General features: G+C 40.0%; 1 protein-coding gene across 13 annotated transcripts in view; it reads left to right on the top strand.

The window, feature by feature from the left end:
* Positions 1-13,629, top strand: part of LOC126426744 (eukaryotic translation initiation factor 4 gamma 1-like) — a 656,907-nt gene that overhangs the window by 476,594 nt on the left and 166,684 nt on the right. The window lies entirely within an intron of this gene.

The following is a 13,629-nucleotide window of genomic DNA, read 5'->3' as shown; positions in this document are numbered from 1 at the left end:
TCCACGTCGCTTTGATTTGATTGCAGGACGCAGATGATTTTTTTAGGAGATCTGTGTATGATGCACTGCTGACAGTGGTCTCTCTAAGCATGTAATGCTCCAAAAGAACGCCTATTTCGTCCCAAGAGTCGGCATAACCTTCTCTGCTGATGGTTTTGTTCGAAACTTTTTTGGTTTTGGTGGTTAGGAATAGTGCCATTCCTTGCTCACTCTCTTCATTTCCGGTTGGTGGATGTAAACTCAGGTTTCGTCCCCAGTAACGATTCTTGCAAGGAAGCCATTACCTTCTCATTCAAAGCGTCAAAGAAGTTCTTCACAAGTATCAGCACGTCGTTCTCTCATTTCAGGAGTCAGCTGCTGTGGCACCCATCTTGCTGACACTTTGTGTAACTGGAGCTCATCATGCACAGTGTGGTGTGCTGACCCATGAGTAAACTGTAAACATGCTGCAATGTCATTCAGTGTCACTCAGCAGTTTTCATTCACTATGGCTTCAACTGCTGCAATGTTCTGTGGAGTCACAACTTATTGTGCCTGACCTGGACGACGAGCATCTTCCATCGAAGTCGCACCATTTGTGAACTTCCTACTCCATTTGTTGACTTGCTGCTGTGACAAATGTGCATCACCATACTGAACCTTCATTCGTCGATGAATTTCAATAAGTTCACTATGCAAAAACCAAATAACAGAACGCTGTTCTTCCCTGGTGCAAATCGCAAGTGGAGTGGCCATCTTTATACTGTTGCTGCAATGGTATTTGTGCATCTGCACTATGCTGCCACCTACAGGCCATTCTGCACGCCGTTTGTAGCACGCTTATCAACTTACAGGATAATGGCTCAAAATTTTGATTTGTTATTACAAATTTAAGGTTTTCGTGTGACTCACCCTCGTAAAATCCCCTACATATTGCCCACGTAAGTATTGTGAGGATAAGATTATAATAATTACTTCACACACAGAGGCATTCAATCAATCATTATTCCCGCACTTCGTATGTGAATGGAAGAGGAAGAAACTGTAATAACTGGGACATACAGTGTGCCATGCACCTCACAGTGGTTTGCAGAGTGTAGATGTACACGCAGACGTCATATCTGTTCGCATTAGTTTCATTTGATCAGTTGTCAGCGGGCTCGTGTGCACATGCGTGTGCAGTGCTGAAGTCGTGTATGAGCAGTGGCTTCTCCTGCTCCTGGGTACTGGAAGGATGGTTGTAACAGCAGTGAGCAGCCGTATACAAGCAAAAAAAAGTTTCCTTGCACGCCTATGCTGCCAGATCGTGCAAGCTTGGGGCGATATGAGTTATAGTGGGTGGGTGGGGCAGCTATTCTTCACATTAACCCTGTTTATGTTTTGTGATTTTTGTTGTTTTCTCTTTGTTCACAGCTCTCATGTCAAATGAAAACAAAATGTATTTTTGTGGCTGGGAGCTGTCAACTGAATTAAAATACGTTCAAATGATTATCAACGATTAAGAGTGTTGTTAGCTTGTTTTCTTGTTTTATTTTATGTCCCTATTTTTGACAATCGAGCAGGCATTGTCTTGCTGAACAATGAAATTATTTTTTATTTGCTAAAGAAATTAGTAATCTTCCCTGCAGAGGCAGCAAATTTATTTGAAACATAATGTGTCATTTTAAAGGCCTTTAAATGTGCCTGGTTGTGTCTGTATATGTGTGGATGGATGTGTGTGTATGTGCAAGTGTATACCTGTCCTTTTTCCCCTAAGGTAAGTCTTTCCGCTCCCGGGATTGTAATGACTCCTTACCCTCTCACTTAAAACCCACTTCCTTTCGTCTTTCCCTCTCCTTCCCTCTTTCCTGATGAGGCAACAGTTTGCTGCGAAAGCTTGAATTTTGTGTGTATGTTTGTGTTTGTTTGTGTGTGTATCGACCTGCCAGCGCTTTCGTTCTGTAAGTCACCTCATCTTTGTTTTTATATATAATTTTTCCCACATGGAATGTTTCCCTATATATATATATATATATATATATATATATATATATATATATATAAAAACAAAGATGAGGTGACTTACCGAACAAAAGCGCTGGCAGGTCGATAGACACACGCTTTTGTTCGGTGGGTCACCTCATCTTTGTTTTTATATATAATTTTTCCCACGTGGAATGTTTCCTTCCATTATTTTGAGATATATATATATATATATAAAAAGATGAGGTGACTTACCGAGTGGGGGCGCTGGCGGGTCGATAGACACACAAACATACACACAAAATTCAGGCTTTCGCGGCGGGCTGTTGCCTCATCAGGAAGGGGGGGGGGGGGAGGGGGGGGCGAGGGGAAGTGGGTTTTAAACCCAAACTTTAAAACCCACTTCCTTTCGTCTTCCCCTCTCCTTCCCTCTTTCATGATGAGGCAACAGTTTGTTGCGAAAGCTTGAATTTTGTGTGTATGTTTGTGTTTGTTTGTGTGTGTATCGACCTGCCAGCGCTTTTGTTCGGTAAGTCACCTCATCTTTGTTTTTATATATAATTTTTCCCACGTGGAATGTTTCCTTCCATTATATATATATATATATATATATATATATATATATATATATATAGGGAAACATTCCACGTGGGAAAAATTATATATAAAAACAAAGATGAGGTGACTTACCGAACGAAAGCGCTAGCAGGTTGATAGACACACAAACATACACACAAAATTCAAGCTTTGGCAACAAACTGTTGCCTCATCAGGAAAGAGGGAAGGAGGGAAGGAGAGGGAAAGACGAAAGGATGTGGGTTTTAAGGGAGAGGGTAAGGAGTCATTCCAATCCCGGGAGCGGAAAGACTTACCTTAGGGGGAAAAAAGGACGGGTATACACTCGCGCGCGCGCTCACACACACACACACACACACACACACACACACACACACACATCCATCCACACATATACAGACACAAGCAGACATATTTATATGTTTAATCACTCTAGACTTAATTTCTTAATTCGTGTTGTTTATGTCTTAAATGTATGGATCACCATTCATATGTAAAGCATAGACCGGCAGCACACTGTGTTTTATCATTGTAACTCCCCGTAAGTCCTTATATTTACTCCTGAAATATAATATAAACTGCAATTAGACAGTTTGTTGTCTTCACAGATAACATTCTTAATTTGATATACTGTTCGAAAAGGTCATGAAAACTTATTGTCCTTATTTCTGGCATACACAAACAACTGCTTTTTATTTTTTGCAGGAGATTTGTATTTCTCTGTACTATCTTTTTCAAGTGAATTGAGGATATAAACTTGATGGAAAAGAGTATGAATAAAAATAATCTATTAGTGACCACATGGCAAAATACTAGGGTACCTCGAGTTTGAGAGTATAATTTTCAAATGAATTATTCCAGCGACTTTTTTCTTGTTTTGCGTTCCTTATCTGATTAGGATATGATAAAACAATTGCCATAAGCACAGTACCTCCATATGTCCTCTCTGAGCAGCATGCTGCAGTGCTGCACGTGGACACAGAATGCCCCACTACCTATGAAATTCCACACAGAAATACGGCCCTCCACTACCCGTGAACTTTTACAAAGAAATGCAACCGACGAAAGGTTGATGAACAGAGCAAACGCCAAGCACAGGCTTCCTATGTCATTGTAGTTAACATGCCCAGTAACACCTGTTTTCTGGTGCTCTCTGACCACTGTTCAAACAGTTCGCATAAAAATATTGCAAATAGTTGTTTGGGAACCATTACTTTCGGAGTAAATTAGTTTTTACACAAAAAGAATTAAGTTACATGTGAGAATTTAGATGAATTTCTTAAATCACAGTGTGTTGGAGTCTCATTAAAAACTTAAAACTTTGAGGACTAGCCACTTAGAAAAATTTTGGCCTCAGAAGACCAGCTGTTTGTCATAATTTAAAATTTTACTGACAGATTTGTGTCTGATGTATCTGAATGAGTAACGCTTGCAAAAAGGACCAACAGATATCCGGAAACATAGCTTTGCTTTTAGCTGTACTGTTCATAAGTTAATTTTAACCAGTAACTTTTCCTATTTGTGGTTTCACGTTACTTAAAAATGATGTTGCTATTGGTTGACTGTCATGTGACATCAGCTATGATTGGCTGACAAAAGTAAATAAGTTTTCATTTCAGCACTTTGGAAAGTGTACAGTCACATAACACGGAAAAAGCCTATTTCCACCTGGAATAAGGTATTTTTAACCAGGAAATCCAGGAAATTTTTTATTGTTAACATATACACACTGATAATGCATTACTTCTAAAATTGATTTAGTAATTGATGTGGGTTCATGCCATTGTTGTGCATAAATACAGCCTTCTGACCCCAGATCACGTAAGAAACAGATTGCCCGATCGCTTGGTCTAGCAGGCAACCCTTGTCAGGGAACGGCCACCAGGTGGCAACAGCGTCACACCCTTACTTGTGGCACCAACCACTAGATGGCACTCTGTTCTGTGAAATATGTGGCAACATTGTCCGAAAGAGTGCAGCTTTCCACCGTTTGGCGTCTGTGAAGTACAGCTGTTTCTGACATACCCGTGGTAGTGGATCGAGTCGTCATGACGAGGGCCTGTGAGTATATCAACTGTGGAAGGAATAGATGGACAAATCCTTAGCTAAAAATGTTCAAATTTCCCGTCAAAGATAAAGAAAGGTTACGGGAGTGGATTTTAAATGCAGGTAAATCAGTAAATCAGTTAAGAGTAAGAATTAATAAAGAGCTCTAAGCATTTGATCCTATCTAGATTTTGTCGATCTTACATTTTGATATAACGTGGCAGCCCTTCCTGTACAATAATCATATCATATATAATTTTTAAATGTGAAAACTGAAACCAATATAAGATATGGATAACAAAACGCAAAGCATTGTGTGGTTGTTGTTATTGTTGTTGTTGTTGTCTTCAGTCCTGAGACTGGTTTGATGCAGCTCTCCATGCTACTCCATCTTGTGCAAGCTTCATCATCTCCCAGTACCTACTGCAATCTACATCCTTCTGAATCTACTTAGTGTATTCATCTCTTGGTCTCCCTCTACGATTTTTACTCTCCACACTGCTCTCCAATATTAAATCGGTGATCCCTTGATGCCTCAGAACATGTCCTACCAACCGATCCCTTCTTCTAGTCAAGTTGTGCCACAAACTTCTCTTCTCCCCTATCCTATTCAGTACTTCCTCATTAGTTATGTGATCTACCCATCTAATCTTCAGCATTCTTCTGTAGCACCACATTTCAAAAGCTTCTATTCTCTTCTTGTCCAAACTATTTATTGTCCATGTTTCACTTCCATACATGGCCACACTCCATACAAATACTTTCAGAAACGACTTCCTGACACTTAAATCTATACTCGATGTTAACAAATTTCTCTTCTTCAGGAACCCTTTCCTTGCCATTGCCAGTCTACATTTTATATCCTCTCTGCTTCGACCATCATCAGTTATTTTGCTCCCCAAATAGCAAAACTCCTTTACTACTTTGTCTCATTTCCTAATCTAATTCCCTCAGCATCACCAGACTTAATTCGACTAAATTCCATTATCCTCGTTTTGCTTTTGTTGATGTTCATCTTATATCCTCCTTTCAAGACACTATCCATTCCGTTCAACTGCTCTTCCAAGTCCTTTGCTGTCTCTGACAGAATTAGTGTCATCGGCGAAAGTTTTTATTACTTCTCCATGAATTTTAATACCTACTCCGAATTTTTCTTTTGTTTCCTTCAGTGCTTGCTCAATATAGAGATTGAATAACATCGGGGAGAGGCTACAACCCTGTCTCACTCCCTTCCCAACCACTGCTTCCCTTTCACGTCCCTCGACTCTTATAACTGCCATCTGGTTTCTGTACAAATTGTAAATAGCTTTTCGCTCCCTGTATTTTATCCCTGCCACCTTCATAATTTGAAAGAGAGCATTCCAGTCAACATTGTCAAAAGCTTTCTCTAAGTCTACAAATGCTAGGAACGTAGGTTTGCCTTTCCTTAATCTAGCTTCTAAGATAAGTCGTAGGGCCAGTATTGCCTCACGTGTTCCGATATGTCTACGGAATCCAAACTGATCCTCCCCGAGGTTGGCTTCTACCAGTTTTTCCATTCGTCTGTATAGAATTCATGTTAGTATTTTGCAGCTGTGACTTATTAAACTGATAGTTCGGTAATTTTCACATCTGTCAACACCTACTTTCTTTGGGATTGGGATTATTATATTCTTCTTGAAGTCTGAGGGTATTTCGTCTGTCTCATACATTTTGCTCACCAGATGGTAGAGTTTTGTCAGGACTGCCTCTCCCAAGGCTGTCAGTAGTTCTAATGGAATGTTGTCTAGTCCCGGAGCTTTGTTGCGACTCAGGCCTTCCAGTGCTCTGTCAAACTCTCATGCAGTATCGTATCTCCCATTCCATCTTTGTCTACATCCTCTTCCACTTCCATAATATTGTCCTCAAGTACATCGCCCTTGTATAGACCCTCTATATACTCCTTCCACCTTTCTGCTTTCCCTTCTTTGCTTAGAACTGGGTTTCCATCTGAGCTCTTGATATTCATACAAGTCGTTCTCTTATCTCCAAAGGTCTCTTTAATTTTCCTTTGGGCAGTATCCATCTTACCCCTAGTGAGATAACCCTCTACATCCTTACATTTGTCCTCTAGCCATCCCTGCTTAGCCATTTTGCACTTCCTGTCAATCTCATTTTCGAGAAGTTTGTATTCCTTTTTGCCTGCTTCATTTACTGCATTTTTATATTTTCTCCTTTCATCAATTAAATTCAGTATTTCTTCTGTTACCCAAGGATTTCTACTAGCCCTCGTCTTTTTACCTACTTGATCCTCTGCTGCCTTCACCTCTTCATCCCTCAAAGCTACCCATTCGTCTTCTACTGTATTTCTTTCCCCCATTCTTGCCAATTGTTCCCTTATGCTCTCCTTGAAACTCTGTACAACCTCTCGTTTAGTCAGTTTATCCAGGTCCCATCTCCTTAAATTCCCACCTTTTTGCAGTTTCTTCAGTTTTAATCTACAGTCCATAACCAATAGATTGTGATCAGAGTCTACGTCTGCCCCTGGAAATGTCTTACAATTTAAAACCTGGTTCCTAAATCTCTGTCTTACCATTATATAATCTATCTGAAACCTGTCAGTATCTCCAGGCTTCTTGTGTGGTAACATTTAGTAAACAATTTAAGAAGCATTACTATACAAGACCTTTCCCTTGGTACTTGAAAATGGCTCTAGAGCTGAAATAGCAACAGTGAAATACATGAGTAATAGCCGTCATTTAACTGCTAGGTCATCGGTCCCTCTAAATCCTGGTATATACTAGAGCGAACGAAGTGAACGAGTGTAAAACCTCGTTAACACTGCTGCAATTGAGTGTTCATAGATAATTCGCCAATGTTCACTGCCATTCGTTTATACTTGTGAACAAGCGTTTATACTGGAATGAAGGGACGAGAATAGAAGGGAACGAGCATAGCATGCAAACTATAGATGCTGCCAATTTTAATTTGTTTTTATCTGTGCGCTAATAATCCTCACATAGCTTTCACTCGATAACAACACTACTTATAGTAACAGGACTGCGCGAGTGCGGATATCCCCGGTAATAACTGTGTTGCAGATAAAATCATACGTCTGTTGCAAATATTTGCGGGTTGTCTTTAAACTGTACAAAGTAAATTTTTAACGTAATTATGGTTTGCCGTCTGTGGCTCTTCAGAGTTGACAACCGCCAAAATATGCTCGAGAAACACGCTTTCACTTGTATATTACCGCGTTTGCACCCCCCTTTCAATAACAATTCAAAATTCATCGTTTTGTGCCACTCTTATATCATTTACGATAAGTTACATGCAAAGTAAAAGAATTTAAATTTGAAATGACTGTCAGTGAAATATGACCAGCCTTAATTAGCATCATAACCAAGTGCGGATTTTGAAAACTTTCTAGTGTTAACCTGCACGTGGAGATCTTTTTTACCATTCAATCCGCATCAGAAGAGCTGTATAGCAAAGAGGAAATAGACGGCATGGTAGGCGAGTGTAAAACCTATCCGACTTCAATACAGTCTGCACTTAAACGGTAACTCGCGAGAAATGTTTGTGTGTTACTTTTCATTCATTTCATTTCACATATGATTTTGAGGAATAAACTTGGTTTGTAGAATTAAAGAAGCTAATCTGCATTCTTAGATTGATAACTCGGGAAAAACCACAGCCGCTCATGAGCTACAGTCAGCAGTGTGACGGATGCATTTCGCACGCAGCGCTCTAGCCGAACGCAAATCAGCGTCATTCGTCACCGAAGATACAGCGTTGCCAATTCCGCGACATGGACAGGTCATTTAACATTGTAGCGTCGCCTGCAACATCTGTTGACCGATGGGAAAACTATTTTTATGGTTGCCTGTTCCGCCGTAAGGACGGTGAATCTGTTTCTTACGTGATCTGGGCTTCTGACAAACATTAGGAGATAGGAACAAACTTAATAATCCTGGGCTGCAGATTGAGGGTGTGCTTGACATCTGTCAGCTAGCAGCATTGTTTTCCCATTTTTTGCTCCCATTTTAGCTTCCAGTACATGCATGGTTGATGTGAAGACGGAACTGCTCATACATGTGGTGCTATTGAATTCATAATTAGTGGCAGATTTCTCACATTGTTGAAACACTTCGGCTTCTCAAATTTACCAGTTACCAAAGGAGATAATTTTTCAGGTCTGTCTGCATTTCCCACCATCGCATTTCTCACCTTAAAACGTAAGGTCTTTTTTTGTAACCAGTTAAAAAAGAGAGCAATTTCATCGACATTAAAATAATTTTTTGTATCATCTTGGAAGAGCAGCTGAGTAGAATGGACAGCATCTTGAAAGGAGAATATATGATGAACATCAACAAAGGCAAAATGAGGATAATGGAACGTCGTTGTCGTTGTTGTTGTTGTTGTTGTTGTTGTCTTCAGTCCTGAGACTGGTTTGATGCAGCTCTCCATGCTACTCTATCCTGTGCAAGCTTGATCATCTCCCAATACCCACTGCAATCTACATCCTTCTGAATCTGTTTAGTGTATTCATCTCTTGGTCTCCCTCTAAGATTTTTACCCTCCACGCTGCCCTCCAATACTAAATTGGTGATCCCTTGATGCCTCAGAACATGTCCTACCAACCGATCCCGTCTTCTGGTCAAGTTGTGCCACAAACTTCTCTTGTCCCCAATTCTATTCAATACTTCCTCATTAGTTATGTGATCTACCCATCTAATCTTCAGCATTCTTCTATAGCACCACATTTCGAAAACTTCTATTCTCTTCTTGTCTAAACTATTTGTCATCCACATTTCACTTCCATACAAATACTTTCAGAAACGACTTCCTGACGTTTAAATCTATACTCGATGTTAACAAATTTTTGTAGTCAAATAAAATCGGGTAATGCTGAGGGAATTAAATTAGGAAATGACACTTGAAGTAGTAAATGAATTTTGCTGTTTGGGGAGAGCAAAATGACTTACGAACATCCTGATAAGAACAATAGTGTTAATCATATAATAGCATTTCATGTTCCACTGTGTACAATATTGTGCTAAAAAAACCGTCTTTTGGTACCTATAGCTGTTTACACCAGACTTATTTCATGTCAACTGGACCAGATTTAGCTATAATACCCAATCAGTCATTTCCAAATATGATGAAATTTGTGGATTGGGTGCAAAGTGTCGTTGATGGATACATATAGTGTTTCATCTTGGTACATCCTTCCAAAGACCATTTTCGAATCCAATGAAATTTATGAATTGGGTACAACAATCCCTTTGATAGTTACATACAAAGTTTCATCTCAGTACTTCCTTTGGTTCCATTTCTCCAGCCTCTCAGACAACAGCTGGAAATTTGCACCACCTACATGCATGCCGTAACTTTTATGAAAGGTACTCCTTAAATTAAAAGCCACTGTTTTTGTGTATTTGAACAACTTATAGTACTGAATTGGAATATGGTACTTATTAGATTTTTAATACATTTTGTGGCAGCTGAACTTCAAGAACTGCAGAAAATTCAGTGTGCCACTTGGAGAGCTAGAAATCATAATTTTATGAACAGATGCAGCCAACAATTGGTATTACAGGCATGTCGTCTTGTGCTTTTTGTACGGTAGCTTCAGTTGTCTGTCAGAATATACACACCTGCAAGTTTCATGAAAATGTTCAATTTTGGGTAGCTTTAGGGGCCCACATCTCAACCGGATGTTCTTCAATCTTAATCATCTTGGTATATCTAGAAGCTATATAATTTAATTTTTGACCCACGTCTGCTTAGTGCTGAAACATCCCTCAAACATACCAGAAAGTCCAGACACTATATCAACACTAACATTGTTCCAAGCCACTACTTTTCATTTACAGTGTATACGCTCGAGTGGGTCGTGAATGAACAAAAAATAATTTAAGTGAAAACTAATTTTATGTCCTTAAAAATATGAGTATAATTGTGTGCAAATCAACTGCGCAGTAAGCAGCAGTAAAAGAAATGAAAATTCGGGAAGTTGAAACTTCATAAAGACTCTTAAGACTGTAATAATTCTCCACTACAGACTGAGTAAATTGCTGATACTGTCTTGTTCGGATTCTGAGTAAATATTATAGTTGCTTCCTTATGTAGTTGATAGTGATTTTGTGATTTGAAACAGAGTCCTGACAGGCCACCATTTCGTGTCACAGCAACTGAAAGAAAAACTTGCAGGTGTTGAAGTGGTAGTTTTGATGGGGTAAGAACTTTTGTCATTCAAGATGCTCTTAGTGTTTCATTGGGAGAACACTTGTGCCACACTGCTTCCGTTTGTAGTTTACCTCGATGATAAAGAACTACTATACATCTACATCATTAACGACTGCCTTTACCATGGTATCATTGCAGTTCATTCATTCATAATGAAGTTGATTCATATTTGAAGGATGATAATAGGAGAAATCAAGCATAATTACTACTTTAGTATTGAATCTGCTGTTTAGGACAAGAATTTCAAAAATGTTATCAATTTATGTCTGCATGAAAATAACTTCAGCATTTATTCTGAGTGGAATTTCCTTGGAACCATCCGTGGAAAATCTCCTTGTGATGCAATTAAAGGAACAGGGAAAAGATTGGCAGCTCGTCCTAGTTTACAGAGGCCCTTAGATAACCAAATATTGACGCCTCTCGATTGGTTCAAGTTAAGCAATGTCAATGTTTCGAGCATCATCCTTTTTTGTTACACAGCAACAAATAGAACAAATTAAGTTTGATCAGGAAGGAAAGTTTGCTGAAGGCTACACTCTTTGAGGCCTCGCTCGAGTGCCTTCAGTTTCGTGACCTTCGCACGGAACTTTGCGATAATACCTTTGCGTACACTAACAGCTCTCGGACGGACCGTGGTGTCGTGTGTGCTTTTATCATTGGCACCGACGTTTTTCAGTATTGGCTTCCGGCTGGCACACTGCTCAGTATTTACAGCAGAGCTGTTCATCCTGTATCAGGCCACAGAGTATATCCGGCGACACAGGTACACCGACAATCTCTTAGTGCGACAGGTCCAGAAAAACTTTTCACTTGTTCACTCTTCGTGGAGCCACGGTGATGTTTATGCGAGTTCCTGAACGAGGTTGCTGCCGAGGCTGCAGTCCTTGTACCTCAGCTCAGTAGTTCTTATCTTTGTGTTGCCATCTGTCGGGAGGTGGTGGTGCCACTTTGGCATCACTACTGGTCCTCACTTAAAGGGAGTAAGCTCCAGGTTATGAAGCCGGTGGCTTGGACGACCTCCTCTTAGCCCTCCCACCATGAGGAAGTAATTTTAACTAGGTTGTCTACTGAGTACTGTCTTCATAGCCATCGCCATTTGCCAAGTGGTGCTCCTCTACCACTTTTTACACATTGCACCCGAGTTTTAACTGTCTGCCATTTCCTGACGGAATAACCTTTTTTTAACCTTTACATTCCCACTCGGATTTGCTGTGAGACTTGTCGGCCGTTTTAGCAAACGACATGCACGCTGTCGACCGCGATTTAATTTTTCCCGTCGTAGCGATATGGCGAAGGCCATTTAAGTTTTGGTTCTGGGCCTCCGTTCCTCTGTGGTGTATTTTATAGACTTTTCTCCGTGTCCCTGTTTTTAGCTATCTTCTCTTATGTCAATTGGAGTTGTTGATTAGTCGTTTTTTTAACTCACTAGTTGTTCTTGCACCCTAAAAAAATGCTGAGACAAGAAAAATCACCTCTTCAATCCTGTTGGTCTGGACAGGATCAGAGTAAGCAGTGTTTCCAATGATGCTGCTGAATTTGTAATTAATGCATTTCAAGCAGGTGAATAAATTCCAGTCTTAGTCAGCTTTATACACCCTCACCCCCTCCCTGTTCTTTCCACTGACCATTTAGTAAATATACTGGGTTCCAGAGCAACACATGGGTAAAACCATAAAAGCACCATAGACATCAGAAAGCCAGTGTGATTATTAAGAACGTAAAGAAGCCAGTATCCGCAATTAATTTGGTCTGAAGTGGAGAATAGTTATCCCAGTTGTACAGTGTGTTTAATGTGGATTTTGTGAATGTATATGTATGCTTTCCCGGCGTATACAGCTGGCTAAGAGTTCTCGGGCTTCCAGCCGGGTGGCGGTGTCTTCAAACTGCGACGTTTCGACGAGTGACATACTCATCATCTTCTGGCGAAGTGCCGAGACTTTGCGGATGCCAGTCCCTTTATACCTGCGGTGTGCCCCCCACCACCTGGCCGCGGGAGGCTGGGTCTAGATTTTCATTCATTTTATTGCTGCTTATTGCTGTAAATTAATTTGTACATAACTGCACTTATGTTTTTAAGGACATAGAAGCAGTTTCCTCGGAACTTATTTTCTGTTGACTCTTTAATGTCATATTCGAGCAAAAAGCAGCGTGTATGAAGGTAATAAATTTGAGTGATGTTTTTCGGACATTGGGAGGCATTTGTCAAAAATTGAACTCTATAACTTCGGAAGCATAAAGACTACTCTTTCTAGACACAGCAAGACAAAAAAGATTAAAGAACATAGAGTTGACATGTGGGGCCACTAAACTACCAAAATATGGGATCCACAATGTTCTAATGTAATTGGCAGGTTCACATATTTTGATAGGAAAGGATTGAGGCTCCTGTACAAAAAGTCCAAGAAAATAGCAGGATATGATACCAATTCTTGGCTGAATCTTCCATAAAAATGTAATTTATGGCTAGTTGAACATGGTCTCTGCAAGTTGAACAATGAATTTTCTGCTAGTTTTGAAAAATACAGTTGTCACCGTATACATTTAAAAATACCATCAGTAGTGTAATTCAGCACAAACAGTTGTTTAAGCATACATAAGCAGGGGCTTACAAGCTAAGAGTACCTTTCACAGTACCGCATGCATGTAGGTGATGAAAACGTGGGACCTCTGTCCACGAGAGGCTGTAGAAATGAAGCCGAAGGAGATCTCGAGCTAAAACATTGTAAATACTCATCCCAGACATTGTGGAAACCTTCCATAACATTTCAGTAGGTTCAGGAATTGTGAAGCAGGAATCTCTGGTCTGCGAGACATGGAATGACTGAGAGTAAAGATGGAGCTCAGTAGGTATGTGGG

The sequence above is a fragment of the Schistocerca serialis genome, chromosome 11, assembly GCF_023864345.2.
Source record: "Schistocerca serialis cubense isolate TAMUIC-IGC-003099 chromosome 11, iqSchSeri2.2, whole genome shotgun sequence".
In the NCBI taxonomy this organism is placed as follows: domain Eukaryota; kingdom Metazoa; phylum Arthropoda; class Insecta; order Orthoptera; family Acrididae; genus Schistocerca; species Schistocerca serialis.
This window is presented reverse-complemented; position numbering and strand designations above follow the sequence as displayed.